Raw genomic sequence first — 23473 nt, forward strand, 5'->3', positions numbered from 1 at the left:
CCTTTTGCTTGGACACTTAGAGACCCTTGTTGGGTTATTATGTGGCCTAATTGTAATATTGCCGTGTCTCAGGGAATATGGAGGCTTGAGGAGGGAGAGAGTGGAGGGAACCGCCGGTTGGTGGAGCAGTCATAAAAGACATAACATTTATCGATTAAGTTCACTGTTTTCTGTGGGTTTGGTTTGTGGCACCCCAAAACAATTATTATAGTAACAACAATGATTACTGATCATAGATCATCTTAACAAATATAATAATATTAAAGTTTAAAATATTGTGTGAATTATCAAAACGTGACACAGAAACATGAAGTGAGCTAATGCTGTTGGAAAAAATGGCACTGATAGACTTGCTTGACTCAAGGTTGCCATAAGCCTTCAATTTGTGGGGGCGCCTGGGTGGCTCAGTGGGTTAAAGCCTCTGCCTGGCTCAGGTCATGATCCCAGGGTACTGGGATCGAGCCTCGCATCGGGCTCTCTGCTCAGCAGGGAGCCTGCTTCCGCCTCTCTCTTTCTGCTTCTCTGCCTACTTGTGATCCTGTCTGTCAAATAAATAAATAAAATCTTTAAAAAAAAAAACCAAAACTTCAATTTGTAAAAATACACAATACATGCAAAGATCATAAAGCAAAGCATAATAAAACAAAGTACCCCTGTACTCGAGATACAAGTTGCCTGTCAGATAAATGAATTGTAAATATTTTTCCCATTCATTGCATTGTCTTTTCACTCTTTTTTTTGTGGTGCCTTTTAAAACACAAACATTTTAGTGAACTCCTATGTATTTTCTCTTTTGTTGCTTGTGCTTTGGTGTCATATCTAAGAGACCATTGCCTAATCCAAGGTCACAGAGATTTACTACTAAATCTCTAAGTTTTCTTCTAAGAGGTTATAGTTGTAGCTCTTACATTTAGGTCTGATCCATTTTGAGTTAATATCTGTCGGGTAGGGATAGGAGCTTTATTGAGATAGGGGTCTGAATTCATTCTCTAGCATAAGGATATTCAGTTATTCCAGCACAATTTGTTGAAAAGACTATTATTTCCCCATTGGATGGTCTGGGCTCCCTTGCTGAAAATCAGTGGACCATTGATATATGGGTTTATTTCTAGACTCTCCTTTCTATGCTAGTAATCTATACATCTTGCCTTCTGGCAGTACCACAAAGTCTTAATTACTGTAGCTTTATACTGAGTTTTGAATTGAAGAATCATGAGTCCTCCACTTTTCTTCTTTTCCAAGGTAGTTTTGATGATTCTGAGTCCTTACATATCTATATAAATTTTAGGATCTGTTGTCAACTTCTGCAAAAAAAAAAGAAACTGAGATTTTGAGGACTATGTTGAATCTGTAGACAGACATGGGGAATAATGCCATCTTAACAATATTAAGTCTTCTGGTCCAGAACACAGGAAACTTTTCAGGTTATTTAGGACTTCTTTTAGCTATATTTTGTAGGTTTCATTGTATATGTCTTAAACCTCCTTGTTTAAATTTATTCCTGAATAATTTATTATTTTTGATGATATTATAAAGTGAATTATTTTCTTAGTTTTACCTTTGGCTTTTTAATAGGTAGTGTATTGTAATATAGTTGGTTTTTGTATATTAATCTTTCATCTTACAAACTTGTTTAACTCATTTATTACTTCTAATACTCATGTTTATAAGATCATACCATCTGTGGGTTGCCTGGATGGCTTATTTGGTTAAGTATCTGCCTTAAGGCTCAAGTCATGATCCTAGGGCTGTGGGATCCAGCCCCGAGTTGGGATCCAGCCCTGAGGTGGGCTCTCTGCTCAGTGTGGAGTCTGCTTCTCCCTCTGCCTCTCCCCACTGCCACCCACCCCAGCCCCCCAGCTTGTGTACTCTCTTGCTCACTCTAACAAATAAAAATTTTTTTTAAAGATCATGCCATCTGTGATAGTTTTACATCTTCCTTTACAATCGGAATGCTTTTTTTTTCATTGCCTAGTTGGCCTGGATAAAACCTCCAGTTTGGCATTAAATAGAAGTAGCAAGAATGGACATCCTTGTCTTATTTCTGACCTTAGAGGGAAAGATTTTGGTAGTTCACCATTAAGTATGATGTTAGTTATAGTTTTTTGTTGATGCCCTTTATTGAGTTTGGGGAGTTTCGTTCTATTTCTAATTGTTGAGGTCTTTTTTTTTTTTTTTAAGATTTTATTTATTTATTTGAGAGAGAGAGAGAGTGAGAGAGAGCATGAGAGTGGAGAAGGTCAGAGGGAGAAGCAGACTCCCCATGGAGCTGGGAGCCTGATGCGGGACTCAATCCCAGGACTCCAGGATCATGACCGGAGCTGAAGGCAGTCGCTTAACCAACTGAGCCACCCAGGCACCCTTGTTGAGTGTTTTTATCATGAAAGGGTATTGGATTATATCAGATGCATTGTTATAAGTCTATTAAGATGATCATGTGGTTTTTGGTCTTTATTCCATTAATGTGGTTTGATATATTGATTTTCGTATGTGGAACAACATATGACTTTCTCAAGCTCCTAAGATAAAATCTCAGCATGTCATGGTACATAACCCATTGTATGTGTTGCTGTATTCAGTTTATTCATATTTTGTTGAGAATTTTTATATCTTTATTAATAAAGGATAGTCTTCTGTAGTTTTCTTGTGACATCTTTGGTTTTGGTATCGGCATAATGCTTCAAAGAACTTCAAAGAACAAGTTAGGAAGTGTCCCCTCCTCTACTACTTTCTGAAAGTGTTTGTAAAGGATTAGTGTTAATTTTTCTCTAATTGTTTCATAAAATTTATTAGTGAGGCCATCTGGGCTTTGAGTTTTCTTTGTTGTTTTTTTTTTTCTATGACTACTTCGATCTTTTCAATTATAAAAGATACATTCAGGGGCACCTGGGTGGCTCAGTGGGTTAAAGCCTCTGTCTTCGGCTCAGGTCATGATCCCAGGGTCCTGGGATAGAGCCCCACATTGGGCTCTCTGCTCAGCAGGGAGCCTGCTTCCCTCTTTCTCTCTGCCTGCCTCTCTGCCTACTTGTGATCTCTGTCTGTCAAATAAATAAAATCTTTAAAAAAAAAAGATACATTCAAATTTACTTGAGTCATTTGATAGTTTTGCTTTCTAGAAATTTATTAATTTTGTTTAGGTTTTCTAATTTGTTAGCATGTTCATAGTATTTCCTTCCAATCCTTTTTATTTCTGTAAGGTCAGTAAAGATATACAGAGAGCTTAGTCAACTGGGAACAGTCCTCACAAGACTGCCCTCACTTTTAACACCAATGGTAAATTTAGTGTGGGAAAAGTGGAAGTGTTTCTAAAAACACTCTCAGGCTTGATAATTTAGTGGAAGGACTCAACATAACTCACCAAAAACTATTATATTGATGACTTATTACAAGGAAAGGACACAGGATAAAGTTAACCATAGAAGAGATAGAGAGGGCAGAGTCTGGGAAAGATGCAAATGCAGAGCTTCTGATCATCTCTTCCCATGGTCATGGATAGCATTAACTCTTCCTAGACACAATGTGTGACAATGGAGTATTACCAACCAAAGAAGCTCACCCAAATCTTTAGTGTCCAGACTTTTCAATGGGCCTTGGCCATATAACACGCACATGGTTGAACATTAGTCTCAGCTCTTCCCATAGAGTAGGCTAATTCCTTTAGCCTTTAGCTCCTTTGAAGTTTGGAAATGATCCAATACAGCCAAAGGCCCTGGGCAAACAATGAAACCCCTAGTAGGCAGGAATTTCCAGAGGCCTAAAGATGGAATCACAGTTGCCAATGGCAAAGGCAAGATCTCTCTACAGGTGAGGTTAATTCTTCATTACACATAAGGTACCCTCTTTCATTTCTGGTTTTAATAATTTGATTCTTCTTTTTTTTTTTTTTTTCCTATGTAGTTTAGCTAAGAGTGTCACTTTTTTTGAGCTTTTCAAAGAGCCATCTTTCGGTTTCATTGATTTTCTCTGTTGTTTTTGTACTTTCTAGTTCATTTATTTATTTTCTAATCTTTACTATTTCCTTTATTCTGTATTTTTTGCATTTAGTTGTTCTTTTTTAAGTTTCTTAAGGTAAAAGTTTAAGTTATTGAGATGTTCTTTTTTTTTTTTTTGAGAGGACAGGTTGGGGAGGGGGAGAAGGAAAGGTAGAGAGAGAATCTTTTTTGTTTGTTTTTTTTTTGTTTTGTTTTGTTTTCCAATTTATTTATTTTCAGAAAAACAGTATTCATTATTTTTTCACCACACCCAGTGCTCCATGCAAGCTGTGCCCTCTATAATACCCACCACCTGGTATTTTGTTTTTTAAGATACTATTTATTTATTTGAGAGAGAGAGAGAGTGCACAAGCAGAGGGGAGGAGCAGAGAGAGAGAGAGAAGCAGACTCCCCACTGAACAGTGTGTCTGACGTAGGACTCCATCCCAGGATCCTGAGATCATGAGCTGAAGATGCTTAACTGACTGAGCCACCCAGGCACCCCAAGAGAGAGAATCTTAAGTAGACTCCACAGCCAGTGCAGAGCCTGATTTGGGGGCTTGATCCCACAGCCCTGAAATCTTGACCCGATCCACATCACAGGACCCTGAAATCATGACCTAAGCCAAAGGCAGACAGTTATCTGACTGAGCCACTCAAGCACACCTCATCTCTTTACTTTAAACCAGTCTATGTCTTTGAATCTAAAGTGCATATATCTTGTAACATATAGTCAGGTCATTTAAAAAAATAAAAAATTCTGCCCATTTACAATTTGCACCAAAAACAATAAAATATCTAGGAATAACCTTAACCAAGGAGGTGAAAGACCTGTACACTGAAAAGTATAAGACATTGATGAAGGAAAGTAAAGATGACAGAAACAAATTGAAATATAGTCCATAGTCATGGACTGGAAGAATATTGTTAAAATGTCTATACTACACAAAACAACCTACAGATCTAATGCAATCCCTACCAAAATGTCAACAAAATTTTTCACAGAACTAGAACAAGTAATCTTAAAATTTGTATGGAACCACAAAAGACCCCAAAATAGCCATAGCAACCTTGAAAAAGAAGAACAAACCTGGAGGTATCAATCCCAGATTTCAAGTTATATTACTAGGCTATAGTAATCAAAACAGTATGAAACAGACAAAGATTAATGGAACAGAATAGAAAGCCCAGAAAAAATTCATGATTATATGGCCAGTTAATCTACAACAAAGGAGGCAAGAATATACAATGAGAAAAAGTCTCTTCAACAAACGGTGCTGGGAAAGCTGGAGAGCTACATATGAAAGAATGAAACTGGACCATTTTCTTATACCATACACAAAAATAAACTCAAAATGGAGTAAGGACCTAATGTGAGACTTGAAATCATAAAAATCCTAAAAGAGAGCACAGGCAGTAATTCCTCTGACATCTGCCTGGCAACATTTTTCTAGGTATCTCCTAAGGCAAGAGAAACAAAGGCAAACATAAACTATAAAGACTACATCAGAATAAAAAGCTTCTGCACAGCAAAGGAAACAACCAACAAAACAAAGACAACCCACTGAATAGGAGAAGATATATGCAAGTGACATGTCTAATAAAGAGTTAGTATCTAAAATGTATAAAAAACTTACACAACTCACATCAAAAAAACCCAAACAATCTAATTGAAAAATGGGCAGAAGACATGAAAAGACATTTCTCCAAAGAAGACATTTGCTGTAATTACTGATAAGATAGGATTTAAGTCTGCCATTTTTCTATTTGTTTTCTCTATGTCTAATGTCTTTTTTATTACTCTCTTTCTCCATCACAATCTTCTTTAGTGTCATATAGATATTTTTAGTGTACCCCTTTAATTACCTTGTTTACATCACCATATTTTTGTTATTCTCTTAGTGGTTGTCTTGTGGATTATAATTAATATCTTTTTTTAAATTTATTTGTATGTGTGTGAGAGAGAGTGGGCACGTGCAGAGGGGAGGGGCAGAGGAAGAGGGAGACAGAGAACCCCAAGCAGATTTCCTGCTGAGCACAGAGCCCCTCAAAGGGCTCATTCTCATAACCCATGAGTTCATGACCACAGCAAAATCAAGAGTCAGACACTTAACTGACTGTGCCACCCAGGCATCCAGCAATTAATTCTTAATCTAAAACAATCTAGTGAGGATTAATACCAACTTAATTGCAATAGCATACAAAAACTGTGTTCCTATACAGCCCTCATTTTTATGGTACTATTAATACACAAATTACATCTTTATACATTGTAAGCCCATAAACAGTTTTATGATTATTGCTTTATATATTGTCTTTCAAATCAGGTAGAAGAAAAAAAGTTACAAATAAAAAATTCCTTTATACTCTCTTTTATATTTACCTATATATTTACCTTTACTGCTGGTCTGTATTTCTTCATGTGGATTTGAGTTACTGTCCAGTGTCCTTTCAGTGCAACCTAAAGGACACCTTTTGGTACTTTTTGTAGTGCAGGATGGCAGGCAATTAATTCACTCAGTTTTTGCTTATCTGGGAATGTTTTACCCTCTTCTTTATTTTGAAGGATAGTATTACTGGATATAGCATTCTTGGTTGACAGTTTTTTTCTTTTAGCACTTTAAATATTCCATCACACTGTCTTCTGGTTTCCATGGTTTCTGACTTTCTTCTTTTTTCTTTCTTTTCTTTTCTTTTTTTTTTTTCTTTTTTGGAGAGAGAGAGAGAGAGAGAGAGAGAGAGAGAGAGAACATGAGCATGAGTGAGGGAGAGAGGCAGAGGGAGGAGGGAGAGAAAGAGAATCTCTAGCAAACTCTATGCTGAGTATGGAGCCTGACTCGGGACTTGATCCCATGACCCTGAGATCATGGCCAGAACTGAAATCAAGAATAAAATGGCCAACTGACTGAGCCATCCAGATGCCCCTGGCTTCCACGGTTTCTAATAAAAAACTAGCTATTAGGGGCACCTGGGCAGCTCAGGCAGTTAAGCAACTGATTTTGGCTCAGGCCATGATCCCAGGGTCCTGGGATCAAGCCCTGTGTCAGACTCCCTGTTCAGCTCCCTCTCCTTTTGCAACCCTCCCCACTTGTGTGTGCTTGCTCACTCTCTCTCAAATAAAAATAAATATCTTTTTTTAAAAAAAACTAGCTGTTAATCTTTTTCTTTTAAGATTTTATTTATTTGTTAGAGACAGAGAGAGAGAGAGAGAGAGCTCACAAGCAGGCAAAATAGCAGGCAGAAGCAAAGAGAGAAGAAGGCTCCCCACTGAGCAAGGAGCCGGATGTGGGACTTGATCCAGACCCTGAGATCATGGCCTGAGCCAAATGCAGCCACTTAACCAACTGAGCCACTCAGGCACCCCAAAACTAACTGTTAATTTTATTGAGAATCATTTGTGATGAGTTTCTTCTCTCTTGCTACTTTCAAACTTCTTTGTCTTTAACTTTTGGAAGATTGTGTCTCTTTGTTGTTCTGTGAGTTTATTCTACTTAGAGTTTGTGAAACTTCTTGGGTGTGTAGATTATTTTTCATCAAATTTGCAGAAATGTTGACCATTATTTCTTCAAAAGTTTTTTCCTGCCCCTTTCTCTCCTTTTCTTCTGAGGTTCCTTTGTTTGTACAGCTGATGTTCCATAGATCTCTAGGGTTCTATTCATGGTTCTTCAGTCTCTTTTTTTTTTCTTTGACTTGATAATCTAATCTGACCTATGTTTAAGTTCACTGAATCTTTAGTCTTCCAGCTCAAGTCAGTTTATGGGGCTCTCTTGTGAATATTTCTTTCTTACGGTACTTTTCAGCTCCAAACTTCTATCTGGTTCTTTTTCATAATTTCTCTTTATTGATTGATACTCTCTATTTGGTAAGACATTGTTCTTATACTTTGTTTCCATTCTCTGACATGGTTTTCTGTAATTACTGAAACATATTATTAATAGCTAATTTAAAGATTTTGTCTAGTAAGTCCAACATCTGGCCTTCCTGAGGGATAGTTTCTACTGAATGACTTTTCTTCCTGTGTATAGACCATGCTTCCTATATCCTTCATGTCTCATATTTTTGTTTTTGTTTTAGATAACTGGACATTTTATATAATATATGTGGCAGCTCTGAGAATCAGATTCCTTCTCTGCCCTCCCCACCACCCCAGGGTGAGTTGTAACTACTGTTTGTGGTTTGTGTTAATGATGCTGCTATTGCCTTCTGTTTAATGACTTCCTGAACAAAGTCTGTGAACTTTGTAGTTTGGGGGTTTTTGTTTGTTTTTTTATTTGTTTTGTTTTCTGTGACCACTGAAATCTCTGCTCAGTTTAGCTTAGTGGTAAGTCAACAACTGGACAAAGACTTCCTGAAATGCCTTGAATCAGGATATCACCTAGGCATTGTCAAAGGGCATTATGTGTGTGGTGGGGCATGTTTTCAACTCTCGAGCAGACAGCTTACACCTCTGTCTTGGTCTTTAGTTCCTGCTTATACAGAGCTTACAAAGTCAGGCAGTGGTGGGAAATTCAGCCCTTCATGAGCATGGGTATAATCTTATACATGTGCATGACCTTCTAGAGTCCTGGGATTATGTCAGAGCACCTCAACATCCCCTATGGATATCTTATTCCCAAGATTTTCCTTTTAAGTGTTTGGTCAGCTTTTTGTTTGCCCCAGTTGTTTTCCCAACTCAGGCAGCTTAGATGCTAAATGATTGCCTCCGATTCTTTCCAGCAAATGTCCTGGGGAAAAGGCTGTTCACACTGAGCACACTCTGAAACATGTCAAATAAAGATAAGCCCTCTAATTGGGGGTTAACAGGGAATGCCATACATGTTAAATAATGACAATTCTCTGAGAATGGGGCTTTTTAGAGGGTTCCAACCCATCCTGCCCCCCAGAGGCTACTAGGCTGCTCGTTACCGTGCATGGTTACCGTGATCATGAAATTATTTGTTTTTAATCTTTTTTTTTTTTTTAAAGACCTTGTCAGAGAGAGAAAGAGAGAGCACAAGCAGGGGGAACAGCAGGCAGAGGAAGAGGCAGGCTCCCCGCTGAGCAAGGAGCCCAATGCGGGACTCAATCTCAGGATCCTGGGATCATGACTCGAGCCAAAGGTAGCCACTTAACCAACTGAGCCACCCAGGGGTCCCTGTTTTTAATAATTTTAGGGAATTTGGAAAAGAAGGATGGCAACAGGTCATGTTTAAATACCACAAATTTTGCTGTTTTTTGTTTAGATTCAGCTATTTTCTTGTATACATTTTTGTTGGGTTATTATAAGCCTTTGGTTAATTTTAGGTGTTAAAAGTTGATTTTAGTAATTTTTGCTAATGTTCTCATTGCTTTTATGAAAGAGTGGATCTTTAGAGGGCTTCACTCCATCATTCCAGAAGTACCACAACTTATTTTTGTATATTGATCTTTAATTTGAAAAATTTGCAAACATTTTATTATTTTTAATACTTAACTTATTCTTTAAGGTTTTCTACACTGAAAATCATATTACCTGGGATTTTTTTCCCCAAGATTTATTTAATCTTGAGGGAGAGGGAGAGAGAGAGAATCTAAAGCAGACTCCCTGCTGAGTGCCGAATTTGACTTGGGGCTCGATCTCACAACCCCAAGATCATGACCCAAGCCACAATCAAGAGTCAGACACCCAACTGACTAAGCCACCCAGGACCCCTGGGTGGATTAAGTTTGGATTCCTCCTTTCTAAGTCTCACACCTTTTTTCCCTATCTTATTGTGATGGGTTCACTATCCATTACAATATTAGATAAAAGTGGTAATGTTACTAAGGCTGCCATAATATAATACCATAGACTGAGTGGCTTAAACAACAGAAATTTATTTTCTTATACTTCTGGAGGTGAGAAGTCCAAGATCAAGTGTCAGCAGGTTTGGTTTCTTCTGAGGCCTCTGTCCTTGGTTTGTAGATGACTGCCCTATTACTTCCTATTCACATTGTTATATCTGTATGTGTGCAAGGTCTGGTGTCTCCTTTTTTTTCTTTTTAAGATTTTATTTGGAGAGAGAGAGCACAAGTGTGGGTAGGGGCAGATGGAGAGGGAGAAGCAAGCTCCATCCTCAGTAGAACTCGATCCCAGGACCCTGAGATCATGATCTGAGCCCAAATCAGAAACTTAAATGACTGAGCTATCCAGGCACCCCTCTCTCCTTTTATTATAAGGATACTAGTCATGTTGGATTAGGGCCTACCCATATAACATCATTTTACCATAATTAAGTCCTTAAAAGCTCTATATCCAAATATATTCATATTCTGAGGTACTGGGGGTTAGGATTTCAACATATGACATAAGTTTGAGGTGCCACAATTCAGGCCTTATTTTGGTTTTGTTTGTTTGTTTTTTAAAAGATTTTATTTTTTTACTTATTTGACAGAGAAAGGTAGATCACAAGTAGGCAGAGAGGCAGGCGGAGAGGCAGACAGAGAGCACGATGTGGGGCTCGATCCCAGGACCCTGAGATTATGACCTGAGCTGAAGGCAGAGGCTTAACCCACTGAGTCACTCAGGTGCCCCCTTATTTTGTGATTTTCAAGGTAATATATACAATGTTTCATCATCAAGAAAAGTATTTACTCCAGGGTTTGGTAGATACAATATCAGATATAGTAAGTTTATTCCTAGCTCATTAAGAATTTATTTCAGGGATACTTGGGTGGCCCAGTTCAGTGTCTCCCTTTGGCTCAGGTCATGATCCCAAGATGCCGGGATCCGGCCCCACATCAGGCTCCTTGCTCAGCAGGAAGCCTGCTTCCTAAAAAATGCCCTCACATGACATTTCTTCTTTCACCTGTAAAAATAGTTAATAACATTAATATATTTTTATATGTTAAACCACCTTGAATTCCTAGGATATTCCCAACTTGGTCACAATATATTATTTTTTTAACACATTTCTAAATTAAATTTGCTAATATTTAGTTTGGATTTTTTTTTACTGTGTCCATAAATGATTTGAAAACATAATTTTCCCTTATCATATTGTCCTTTTCTGATTTTCATTATCAATATTATATTACAGTCACAAATGTTCTTTTTCCTCATCTCAGGAAGAGATTATGTAAGATTAGAATGATCTATTCCTTGAGACTGATAGAATTTACTTCTAAAAACACCTAGACATTGTATTTTCTTCTGGGAATATTTCAAAACTTCTACTTCAATTTCCTTAACAATTTTGGTCTCTCTTCATTCCTACTATGGCATTCTGAATCGGTCTTCATATTTTTCTATAACTTCTTCCATTTTCTCCAGGTTTTCAAATTTATAGGCACAGAATTTTTATATTTTAATCTCCTTATTGGTTTGTAGCTATATTCCCCTCATCATTGATATATGGATCTTCTTTCCCCCATTAATCTTAGGACTATATCTATTTTATCAGTTTTCTTCAAAGAACAGTCTCAGTTTAGTATGGGAATCTTTTGTCTTGGGTTTGTAAATTCAAACCCAAGTTTGGCATAGAGCTCACTTCAAAAATATATATATATACCATTCTCAGCTTTATTGACTTTTTAATTGTTCTCCCACCCCCTTTTTCATTGATTTCTGCTACTACTGTATACTATTTTTTGTTTAAGATTTGAGAAAGCGAGAGAGAGAGAGCGCGTGCTTGCATGCTCGCACAAGCTGGGGGGAGGCAGAGGGAGAGGGAAAAGCAGACTCCCCCTGAGCATGAAGCCTGATGCAGGGCTCAATCCCAGGACCCTGAGATCATGGCAGCCAAAGGCAGCTGCTTAACTGACTGAGCCACCCAGGTGCCACTATCTACCTTTTAAAGATTTACTTATTTATTTTAGAGAAAGAGAGAGAGTGTGTGGGGTGGAGGGGAGAGAAAATGGGGTGTGGGGCCAGAGAGCCCAATGTGGGGCCCAATCTCATAACCCTAAGATCACGAGTGAAAACCAAGATTCAGACACGTAAATGACCATGACACCCAGGGGCCCCAACTATCTATTTTTTTTTTTCAAGATTTTATTTATTTGACAGAGAGAGGTCACAAGTAGGCAGAGAGGCAGGCAGAGAGAGAGGAGGAAGCAGGCTCCCTGCTGAGCAGAGAGCCCGATGCGGGACTCGATCCCAGGACCCTGAGATCATGACCTGAGCCGAAGGCAGCGGCTCAACCCACTGAGCCACCCAGGCGCCCCGCCAACTATCTATTTTTAACGATAGTATTTTTGCTATTGTTTGTCCCAAGTGTTTGAAAAATTCCCATTATGATTTCTTCTTTGACACAGGCCAGTTAGAGTTTTTCAAATATTCAAAGGATATATTTTGTTTTTACTGACTTATGATTTACAATATTGTGGTAAGATGACATGGTTGTTGCAATTGACTCTTCAATATTTGATGAGATTGGCGTTTATGGGCTGGTATGTTGATATTTGAAAATATCCCATGTATGCTTGAATGTACAGTTTTTAGCTGTTGGGTTTGAATTGCTTATTTGTTGAATCAAACTTCTGTTTTATTCAGATCTTCTAAATCTTTATGTCTTCTGTTTCCTGCTTCATGTATCAGTAAATGAAGAGAAGTATATTGAAATCGCCTAATGATGATATGTTTCTCAATTTTTCCATTTGGTGCTCGCTTCAGAAGCACATATACTAACTTTGGAAGATAGAGAGAAGATTATCATTGTCCCCGCACAAGGATAACACACAAATTCATGAGGCATTCCCATATTAAAAAATGATTTTTCCCATGTTCTTTTTGTATGTTTATGAGCTTAGGTGGTAGACCTTAATCTCTGAGAAACCTGAGGGCCCAAACTGAGGGCACGTTCTTCCAGAAAGAAATATGCATCTCCCAGAAGCTAGGGAATGTTAAGGGGCTGGATGACTTTAGCTAGTGCCAGGATCCCTGGCTTAATGTGGGGGCTATGGTTATCTTTCCTTTGCTGCTGGTCCCAGGCTTATCTCCCAAATGCTAGCCCACGTATACAAGGCATAGCATAGAGTAAATGCAATTCAAACATTTGAGTGACTCCATTTAATTTACTAAAGGCAATTTAAATTAAAATATGGTTCCTGCTTCCAAGGACTTTGTAATTTGCTGGCAGATGACAGATATTTTTTGTGCTGGATACTTTCACCGGCCTTGTTTGACAAACTTCACGTGTCCTTGCTTTAGCATTAATTCAACACCCATTGAAAATGCAGTCTTAAATGCTTTCTTTGACTTCTCTCTGGATTTTCTTCCTTTCTCACAGGCCATTCACTCCTTTTCAGTTTGATTCAATGACTCCATTTCTCTGCTTAGTTTATATTAATTAGGTTGGCAAGTGACCAAATACATAATCCAGTCTGACTTGGACAAAAAAAAATGCTTAAGATTCATGTAACCAAGCAATCTAAGGTGGGGGTTCAGACTTTGACACAGCCTGCTCCAAGGACCAAATGATGTGGTCAGCAGAATTTCTGTCTTTGTACTTCTATGTTGTTTCCACTCTTAGGCCTGCAACTCATTGAAGCAAGAAGACTACCAGTAACTCTAAGCCTACACACTCCACAACAATTCTAGCTTCTAGTCAACAAATTCCCAGAATGGTCACTCTAGCAACATAATTAGCTTCGAGTAAGTGCTTGTTTCAATCAGGGCTAATCACTGTGGAAGGCTTGACTGCCTGGATATAGTACACACACCTACTTCTGAAGCCTGGGGTCCAGTCACAGAATGGAAAGAATGGAAAACCAGTTTTCAAATGCCACAAAAGCCCTATATCATTTTCCTTACTTTATTTCCTACCTTTGTCCCTCCGGCTCATATCACTCCAGCTACACTGGCTTTCTTACTATTTTTAAGGATGTCAAGCATGCTTGCTTTTTGGGGTTTCTGGATTTATTCTTATCTATGCCTATAATTTTGTTAACACAGATATCATTTCAATTAAGTCTTTGTTTAGTATTGTATCCCATAATATCCTTTGCAGAGAGTCTTTTTATTTCTTTTTATTTTTAAAGATTTTATTTATTTATTTGACAGAGAGAGACAGCGAGAGAGGGAACACAAGTGGGGGAGTGGGGGAGGGAGAAGCACGCTTCCTGCTGAGCAGGGAGCCCAGTGCAGGGTTCAATCCCAGGACCCTGGGATCACGACCTCAGCCAAAGGAAGACGCTTAATGACTAAGCCAGCCAGGCGCTGGCAGGGGTCTTTTTAGACAGCCGAATCAATTTTCTTTCACAACTACAGTCTTTTATAAGGTTCACACTTGATGTAAGGCAGGAAAAAATCAAGCAAAATACTGAATGATATAAAGTCCTAATTTATGCCATTCTGTGTTCTCTTAACCTAATGTCCTAAATTTACTTTGAAGGGAATAAGGTGTATGTACAAGTGACTCCCAAGTCTGTGATCTTCAACTGTTTTGTCCCAAAAAGAACTTTGGAAAATATGTACCCTTTATACCTTGACTATTAAAATGTATAAGTTTAATAATTGCAAGTTTGTAGTTCCTGGCATATTGTACATTGTGTTAGGCTTTAAATGTAAAATTGTCAAAACCTTGGCACTTAATTCATTCTGCTTATGGAAAATGGCCACTCTATCACCTAACTAAACAGTCCTTATTATCAGAAAAAACCTACCCTCATTTGAATTCAAAACAGTGAATTGATAAACATTCTTATTAAAAACTAATCTCTTCCGGGGCACCTGGGTGGCTCAGTGGGTTAAAGCCTCTGCCTTTGGCTGAGGTCATGGCCTCGGGGTCCTGGGATTGAGTCCCGCATCGGGCTCTCTGCTCAGCAGGTAGCTTGCTTCCTCCTCCTCTCTCTCTGCCTGCCTCTCTGCCTACTTGTGATTTCTGTCTATCAAATAAACAAATTAAAAAAATCTAAAAAAAAAAACCCTTAATCTCTTTCAAGTTCTAAGATTGATAGAAGACAGATAAGGTAGAAGTTTGTATCTGGGTGAAACATGGTCCTGCTTCCTTCAGTATTTCTCTCTCTGGGACTGTGCAGCCTGGCTTTTTCTCTTCGTTTGGACTGTCCCCAGAGATTTTTATACCGTGGGGCAGTGCACCAGAATAAGAACTGGGATGAGTGAGGTAGCTTTCATTTCATAAAGGAGAGGGAATCTGTGTAAGATGAATTGGTAAAGAAGTCCTGAGGCACCCTTTCTCATCTGGGTAGGGATCATTTTAAATTCAGGGTACAGATGAAACAGAATTTGCAAAATAATACCTTAAAACTACACTACCATTTGAAATTAAAGATGACCTGTCCTAGAGCATTTCACCTACCTATGCCAGTGGTAGGATTACAAAAATATTCCCAAGTCAGGGGGTCCTGGGTGGCTCAGTCAGTTGAGTGTCTGACTCTTGGTTTCGGCCCAGGTTACAATGTCAGGGTCATGAGATCAAGCCCTGTACTGGGCTCTGCGCTCAGCTGCAGTCTGCTTGAGATTCCCTCTCCCTTCCTCTGCTCCTCCTCCTCATAAATAGTCTTTTAAAAAAAATTTCCAAGTCAAACTTTACTAAAATTTCCATTTGAATTATAGAAATTATAACATCTCAGTTCAAAAGGAAACAACCTGGGTTCTAAGACTACATTAAATAGAAATGCTCCAGAGCATGAATTTTACAAGTTTTTCCTCTGAATTAAGAGTCAACAAAAACAAGGTTAACTCATCTCAGAATATTTATACTTAAATCTTTATTTTTTTGAGGGTTTTCTTTTTTTATTTTAATTTGACAGACAGAGATCACAAGTAGGCAGAGGAGCGGGCAGAGAGACAGAGGGGGAAGCAGGTTTCCCACCAAGCAGAGAGCCCAATGCGGGGCTCAATCCCAGGACCCTGAAATCATGACCTGAGCTGAAGGTAAAGGCCTTAACCCACTGAGCCACCCAGGCACCCCCATTAAATTTTTATTTTATTTTATTTATTTATTTTTTAAAGATTTTTTATTTATTTGCCAGAGACAGAGAGAGAGAGTACACACAAGCAGGCAGAGAGGCAGGCAGAGGCAGCGAGAGAAGCAGGCTCCCTGCTGAGCAAGGAGCCCGATGCGGCACTCGATCCCAGGACTCTGGGATCATGACCTGAACTGAAGGCAGCAGCTTAACCAACTGAGCCACCCAGGCATCCCAAATTTTTATTTTTTTAAAAGATTTTATTTTTAAGCAATCTCTACATCCACCATGGGCACAAACTTACAACACTGAGATCAAGAGTCACATGCTCTACAGACTGAGCCAGCCAGGCGCCCCATGAATATTTATGCTCAAATTCACATACACAATCACAATAGAGCTGCTTGATACATTTGGGTTCACTTGGAATAGCTAATAGGATGCATATCATGCTGGATGTGATTAAACTTTGAGCTTCCTTGTCAATTATGATGTATCACCATTTGTTTTTTTAAAGTCATAGTTTTGGTTCGCTAAGAACTGATTCATCAGTCTTAATAGTAACAGTGTACCAAAAATTTTATTCCCGTGTCATATTTAAGTATCTTAAAACAGATTCAGAGAAAAAGTGAATAAATTTGAGGATGCAAAGCAAAATTATGGATTCAAAAAATTCACAAATCAGACATGAACTCAACACAATTTTGCCAAATTAAAAAATTCCTGTTTTTGTTATTTGATTTTGGCATGATTTTTAAATACAGCCCCCCCTTTTTTTTCACACTTTAAAAAGGACATCAGGCTCTGAGTAGTGAAAAAGGGAAAGTAGCGATTCCTTCAGTCTTTTACACTATACGGGGGAGTTTTGCTTAGAATTCCAGATTATAACCTAGAATACAATTTATAAATACTGTTTTCTGCACCAATCAAAAGTAGACTCTACAGATCAAAACCTAAATGTACTATCTCAATTAATACAAATTAATTTTATCCCAGGATATGAAGCAGAAATGTACTGGCTCTTTCTCTTTCTTTTTTTTTTTTTAAGATTTATTATTTTTTTTCTTTCTTAGAGAAAGAGAGTACACACAAGCTGGGATGGAAAGAGAGAAAGATAGACTCTCAAGAAAACTCCTTTCTGAGCAAAGAGCCCAATGCAGAGCTCAATCTCACAACCCTGAGATCATGACCTAACATGAAATCTAGAGTTGGACACCTAACTATCTGAGCCACCCAGGTGCTCCTGTACTGGCTCTTTTAAAATAACAAATATGTAGTTATAGTCATCTACATTACTCCTTTTGAATAGAAATGCTAATATACCACTTCTAGCATCCACTTCACACAGTTCTTTTGAGGCCAAGTTGGGAAAATGCATCACAAAGAGGAAGCCAACAAAGAAAGTTGTTTTCCTTTACTGGAAAAAAACAAAAAACAAAAAGGAACCTGTAGTCACAGAAAGATTTTTTTTAGCACTATAATTAGCTTCATAGTTTTTTAAAACAGTTTTATAGTGTATAGTTCTATGAAAAAAATGAATCATAGGTTTTGGTAACTAAAGACCACAGACTCAAATTTTAAAGTTTCATTCATCACTCTGAAAGTTCTCATCCCAAAATGAGACCCTTAAATTTGTCTCCTTCTGGTTCTTTTTTGCACACATCCTTCATATTCCATGAATGGGTATGAATATCATTACTGCTACATATGAGCCTTACTTCGAAGAAGGAATGAAGTTATTTTGTTTTTGTAGAGGACCTAATAATCCACCAAACACTAATAAACTGAGTATTGGTGGTGCCTGGGTGGCTCAGTTGGTTGAGTGACTGACTCGATTTCAGCTCAGGTCATGATCTCAGGGTAGTGAGATGGAGTCCCACAGGGGGTTCCATGCTCAGAGGGGAGTCTGCTTGAGATTCTCTCCATCTCCCCTGCCCACCCCCACACACTCTGTGTGCACGCTCTAAATAAATCTTTAAAAAAAAGAAAAAGATGGTGTGCCTGGTGGTTGAGTCGGTTAAGTATCTGCCTTTAGCTCAGGTCATGATCCTGGAGTCCTGGGATGGAGCCCTGAGTTGGACTCCATGGTCAGTAGGGAGTCTGCTTCTCCCTCTACCCTTGGACCCTTCCTCTGCTCATGCTCTGGCTTGCATGCACTCTCTCTCTCTCTCTCTCTCAAATGAATAAATCTTTAAAAATGTCAAGAAGTAAGTTTTGTTACCTCAAAATACAATTACCGGTTAAACTTGAGTTTTAAAATTCTGACAATATAAGCCATATAATATACTTACACTTGCAATAATTTCAACAATCTCTTTCACTTCCCTAAAAAACCAATGGTAAATGGTTAATCTGCTCCCCTGCCACATTTGTTTTCTACCTCATAAACTACAACAATCAGCATGTTGCAGTAACAACAAGGCGGGGGTGGGGGGTAAACATGTGCATTTCTAATTTGCAGGTAGAGCAACCCAAATCTGAGGGTCAAGGGCTCCCAACAGGTTATTGCAATTGACATGACAAAGGCCTGCATCTTGGAGTGGTTCACTCCAGACACTATTTGGGGCTAATTAATGTAACTGGATCCACAAGAAAAAAATACTCCCTGGGTCATAATAATTACCGAAAAAGTTGCTCAAAACCTATTCCATTCAACTATGTGCTATGCGAACAAAAAGATAATTACTACCTTAACAAAACTTACAATAAGGAGAAAGTAAGCAAAAATGCAACTAGAATAAAGATTCACATAGGGCACCTGGGTGGCTCTGTCAGTTAAGCGACTGCCTTCCACTCAGGTCATGATCTGGGTGTCCTGGGATCAAGCCCCACATCGGGATCCCTGCTAAGTGGGGAGTCTGACCCTTCCCCATCCCCTGCTTATTCTCTCTCTCTCTCTAAAAAAAAAAATAAATAAAACTTAAAAAAATTCACATAATACAAAAATTACAGTGGAGAACAGGATGGGTAGTATTTGAGAAGAAAAGGGAATTTCAGTGGGCAGAGCAAAGTCACAGAGAAACAAAAACAGGGAGAATTTTATCAGGATAAATTAAAAGAGGACCAAATAGGGATGCCTGATTGGCTCAGTCTTGAGCATGTGACTCTTAGCTTTCTGAGTTGAAATCCCACTTTGGGTATGGACATTACTTTAAAAAGAGGCCCAAATAAAGACTTCAAAGATTAGAAGGTTAAAGGGGCATCTGGGTGGCCCAGTTAGTTAAGCCTCTCTCTTAGGCTCAGGTCATGATCCTAGGGTCCTGGAATTGAGCCCCCCACCCCCTTAAGCAGGGAGCCTGCTTCTTCTCCCTCTCCCTCTGCCCCTTCTTCCCGCCCATGCTCGCTCTCACGAATAAATAAAATCTTAACCAAAAAAAAAAAAAAAATTAAGTTAAAGGTGGCATGCCCCAACGCCAAAAATGAAAAAAAAAACCTAAAACAAAAAACAAAAAACCTCCCGCCCAAACCACCTGCCGCAGAGCCACAATCTGGCCAAGAGAGCCTGGAGGCAGGACGTTTGTCATCCCTATTTGATTTTACAGCCAAGGTCGTTTTCCTTTCAGAACAAAAGCATCCCCGCTAGAGATGAAGCGATTTCCCCCAGGTCCTCCTCTCGCCAGCCCGGGGCCGCACACCTGTCCGCATCCCCGCTTGAGGCTCTGGGCCCGCCCCGCCGCGCCGCCTCCCCCACCCCCGGGCGCCCCTCCCCCCATGCAGGCCTGCTCCCCAGGCCCCCTCCCACCCGCCAGGGCGGCAGGGGCACCGCGCGCTCTGCGCCCAGCGCCGCCGCCGGCCGTTACCCAACTAACCGTTCTGCGCGGTTCGCGCCGCCAAGCGTGCAAGGGACGCGGCTGCGCGGGACGGAGCTGCCCTGGGCCGCGTGGCTCCCACGCCGGGTGGGAGAGCTCCGCGCAGTGTGTGCGGGGTGGGCGCCGCTGCCTTGTACCCGGGCCGGCCGGAGCTTGCGCGCGGAGGCGGGGCCGGCACGACCGGCTCGGCCGCCCCCTCCCTCCCAAGCGCGCGCGGTCACCTGTCTAGCCCCACGAGGCCGGGGTGGGCGGAGGGGGGTGCGGGGTGGCGCCGACCCCCTGCCCGGCCACGAGTACCCCGCATCCTAGCCCTCACGTCCGCGTGTGCCGGACTTAGTCTCTGGCAAAGAGGAAAAAGCCGGCAAGGGGGCGTCCCGCCGGGGGCCTGACCCAGAGCCTCCCCTGCGGCAACTGATGAAGGCTGGACGGTATGGGCCCCAGGGAGGTGCGTAAATTGGAAACATGGAGAAATGAGAATGCAGAGGCCAAGTTTTTATGGACACAGAATGTTGGGGACAGGATATAATAGAAGCTAGCAGACGGATGATGTGCTAAGTACTTGGCCGGAATCCTCATGACCCTGTGCGGTGGGGACTACATTTCACTAGGAGAGCACCTGAGGCTCAGAGAGATTAAGCAATTTTCCACAGGTCAAGCTTCTAGCGGGAGCCAGCCTTTGAAGTCAGGCTCCAGAGCCTGATTTTGTGGTAAGAGTCACTGATGTCTTGAGGAAGTCCAGAGACCAAAGCATACCAGTTAAAGTCTTTTTTTTTTTTTTTTTAAACAGATTTTATTTATTTGAGTGAGAGAGAGAGAGGGAGTGCATGAGGCAGGGAGGGTCAGAGGGAGAATCAGAGTCCCTGAGCCAGATGCAGGACTCGATCCTGAGACTCTAGGATCGTGACCTGAGCTGAAGGCAGCCCCTCAACCAACTGAGCCACCCAGGTGCCCCAGTTAAAGTCATTTTAAATAATGTTGATTTTTAAGAAATACCGAAAAGGTATAAATCCAGGCCCCTGCCTTCCAAGAAATTACAATTTCTTTGAGGAGGCTGAGGTACAAAAGAGCCAACATTTGCTGAGCCTTCCTTGCATTCTGGGACCTTGTCCAACCCCTCCACTCCCACCCACTACCACACACACTTAATTCTCAAAACAATCATAGGAGTTGGCTTTAAGGTTTTGTTTCACAAGTGAGGAAACAGGCTGCGGAGTGGAGTCTGGGGGATCTGGTCCCCAGGGGTCCCAAGTGCTTTCCTCTCACCCACTCTTCCTGTTGCACAGCGAAGTTTTCAGTAGGAGTTCAAAGTGTTCAGAGAAGACAGTGTAGAATCTACTGCCAAGTACTGCTTATGAGCAGTAATCGTCCCTGCCTTTGATAAATGCAGAGAAGGAAGGATCTTCAGGTCATTGTGGTGGCCAGGACCTGGACACTGGTGCTTTAGGATTGTTAAGGGAGCAGCAGCATTTAGGGTTGACTGTTAAATTAGGAAGTTAAGTTAGGAAGACAGAGTGGGAGACTCTGGTTCAGGAGTGAATTTATAATGGCAGTGGGAAGAGATAGGATAGGGTGACTCCCAGGAGATTTCTCAAAGACGTCTTGTAAAGCAGCAGTGTTGTGGGTTCAGAATTCGGACTCAGGAGCCAGACTGCCCAGTTTTCAAAAACCAAAGGACCTAATTAGGGTTGTTAGGGAAATAAAACTAGTGTTTGTGAAGCATTGGGACAGAGCCTAGCATATCGCAAGTGTTGAGTAAGTATTTGTTAAAAACAAAAGGAAAAAGAAATCAAGAAAACAATTTCATTTACAACAGCACCCAGAAGATTAAAATACCTAGGGCTAAATTTAACTAGGGAGTTTGCAAAGCATTTAGGCAAGAGGACAGTCTGAAGACACAGTGTCCCCAAACTGCCCTTGCTTTAGATACCAGCTCTATGTAAACCTGAGGGTCCCCAGGACCACCCTCACTGGCCACAAATTGGAGGTTCCCAAAACCACCCTCAGGCTAATTTGCTAGCAAGACTCACAGAACTCAATGGAAATTATCATACTCAAGGTCATGTTTATCACAGGTTGAGGATAAATTGAAATCAGGCAAGAGATGAAGAGCGTAGGGCAGAATCTGGAAGAGGTCTGAACTCAACGTTCTAATCCTCTCTCCCAGCTATGACAATGTGTGACAGTATTCAAAGAGTTTTGCCACCACAGAAAGTCACTCCAGTCCTGGTACCCAGCATTTTATTGAGGCTTCCTTCCTTGACATGAATCATCACCCAGCTGACTGAACTCAAATCTCAGGTCCCTACCTACCTCCACCCCAGTAGCTGGGCTGTTATCATGTGACACAAAGAAAGCCCTACTTTTCCAATCACATGATTGGTCTTTCTGGCATTGCCAGCCCTCACCTAGAGTTGTTTCATTAGCATAAACTATTGAAGTTGATCTCTGAGAACCTACCATGAATTACAAAGACACTCCTCTAGCACTTGGAAAGGTGCAAGGTTTTAGAAGTCACCTGCCAGGAGCTTGGATAAAGGCCAGACCTCTTTTTAGATGAGGCCAAATTCCTTACTACATTAAGTTAGTAGACCCATACACTGAAAACTGCAAAATGTTACTGGAAAAAATTAAAGAAGACCTAAATAAATGGTAAGGCATCCGTGTTCATGATAGAAAGACTTAATATTGTTAAGATGGCAATACTACTCTGTGTGTGATCTACAGATTCAATACAGTCCCTATTAAAATTCCAACAGAAGTTTTGCAGAAGTGGAAAAGATGATCAATAAATTTGTATGGAATTGCACAGGACCCCATATTTAATCATAAAATATTGAAAAATATAAAAATATTGAAAAAGAACGAAGTCAGAGGACTCACACTTCCTTACTACAAAATTTATTACAAAGCCACAGGGATCAAAACAGTATACTACCATAAGGACAAATTTATAGACAAATAGAATAGAATTGAGAGTCCAGAAATAATCTCATGAACATAGGACCAATTGATTCTCTAAAAAGGTGCCAAGATCATTCAATAGGAAAAGAATTTCTCTTCAACAAATTGTACTGAGACAACTGGATATCCATATGTAAAAGAATGATGTTGCAACCTGACTTCATAGTACATACAAAGATCAACTCAAAATGGATTAACCAACAACCCAAAAGTAAAGACTAAACTATAGAATTCTTAGAAGAAAACAGGGGTAAATCTTAAGGATCTTGGATTTGGCGATGGATTCTTAGATACAACACCGAAAGAAGATCAACAAAAGAAAAAGTATGTAAATTTGATTTCATCACAATTAAAAGCTTTTGTGCATCAAAGGATAATTAATTATCAAAAAAGTGAAAGAGGCACCTAGCTGGCTCAGTTGGTGAAGTCTGCAGCTCTTAATCTGAGAGTTGTAAGTTTGAGCTCCACGTTGGGTGTAGAGATTACTTAAAAATAATAAAATCTTTGGGGCACCTGGGCGACCCAGTCAGTTAAGAGTCTGACTCTTGGTTTCAGCTCAAATCATGATCTCAGGGTCATGAGATAAAGGCCAAGTTGGGCTCCGCTCAGCACAGAGTCTGCTCAGGATTCTCTCTCCCTCTGCCCTTCCTGCTTATGCTCACTCTCTCTCTAAAATAAATAAATCAATAATAAAATCTTAAAATAGAATCTTTTTTTAAAGAGTGGAAGAAAATATTTGCTAATTAGGGTCTAATATCCAAAATACATAAAGAACACTGATAACACAGTAATAAAAACAGCCTAGTTAAAAAATGAGCAAAGGACTTGAACAGACATTTTCTAAGAAAATATGTAAATGGCTAA

General features: G+C 40.0%; 1 protein-coding gene and 1 non-coding gene across 2 annotated transcripts in view; one reads left to right on the plus strand and one right to left on the minus strand.

The window, feature by feature from the left end:
• The window catches only part of LOC122900338 (monocarboxylate transporter 1-like), a 38144-nt gene extending 18367 nt beyond the window's left edge, over nt 1-19777 (minus strand). The window contains exon 1 of the mRNA XM_044238934.1: nt 19649-19777. The gene's annotated coding sequence lies outside the window, so the exon portion shown is untranslated. The remainder of the gene's footprint in view (nt 1-19648) is intronic.
• LOC122901551 lies at nt 12570-12675 on the plus strand. Its single transcript, XR_006383560.1, has one exon. It is a non-coding gene; the product is annotated as a U6 spliceosomal RNA (small nuclear RNA).
• Nucleotides 19778-23473: the final 3696 nt, after the last annotated feature.

Source organism: Neovison vison, chromosome 2 (assembly GCF_020171115.1).
Source record: "Neovison vison isolate M4711 chromosome 2, ASM_NN_V1, whole genome shotgun sequence".
Lineage (NCBI taxonomy): Eukaryota > Metazoa > Chordata > Mammalia > Carnivora > Mustelidae > Neogale > Neogale vison.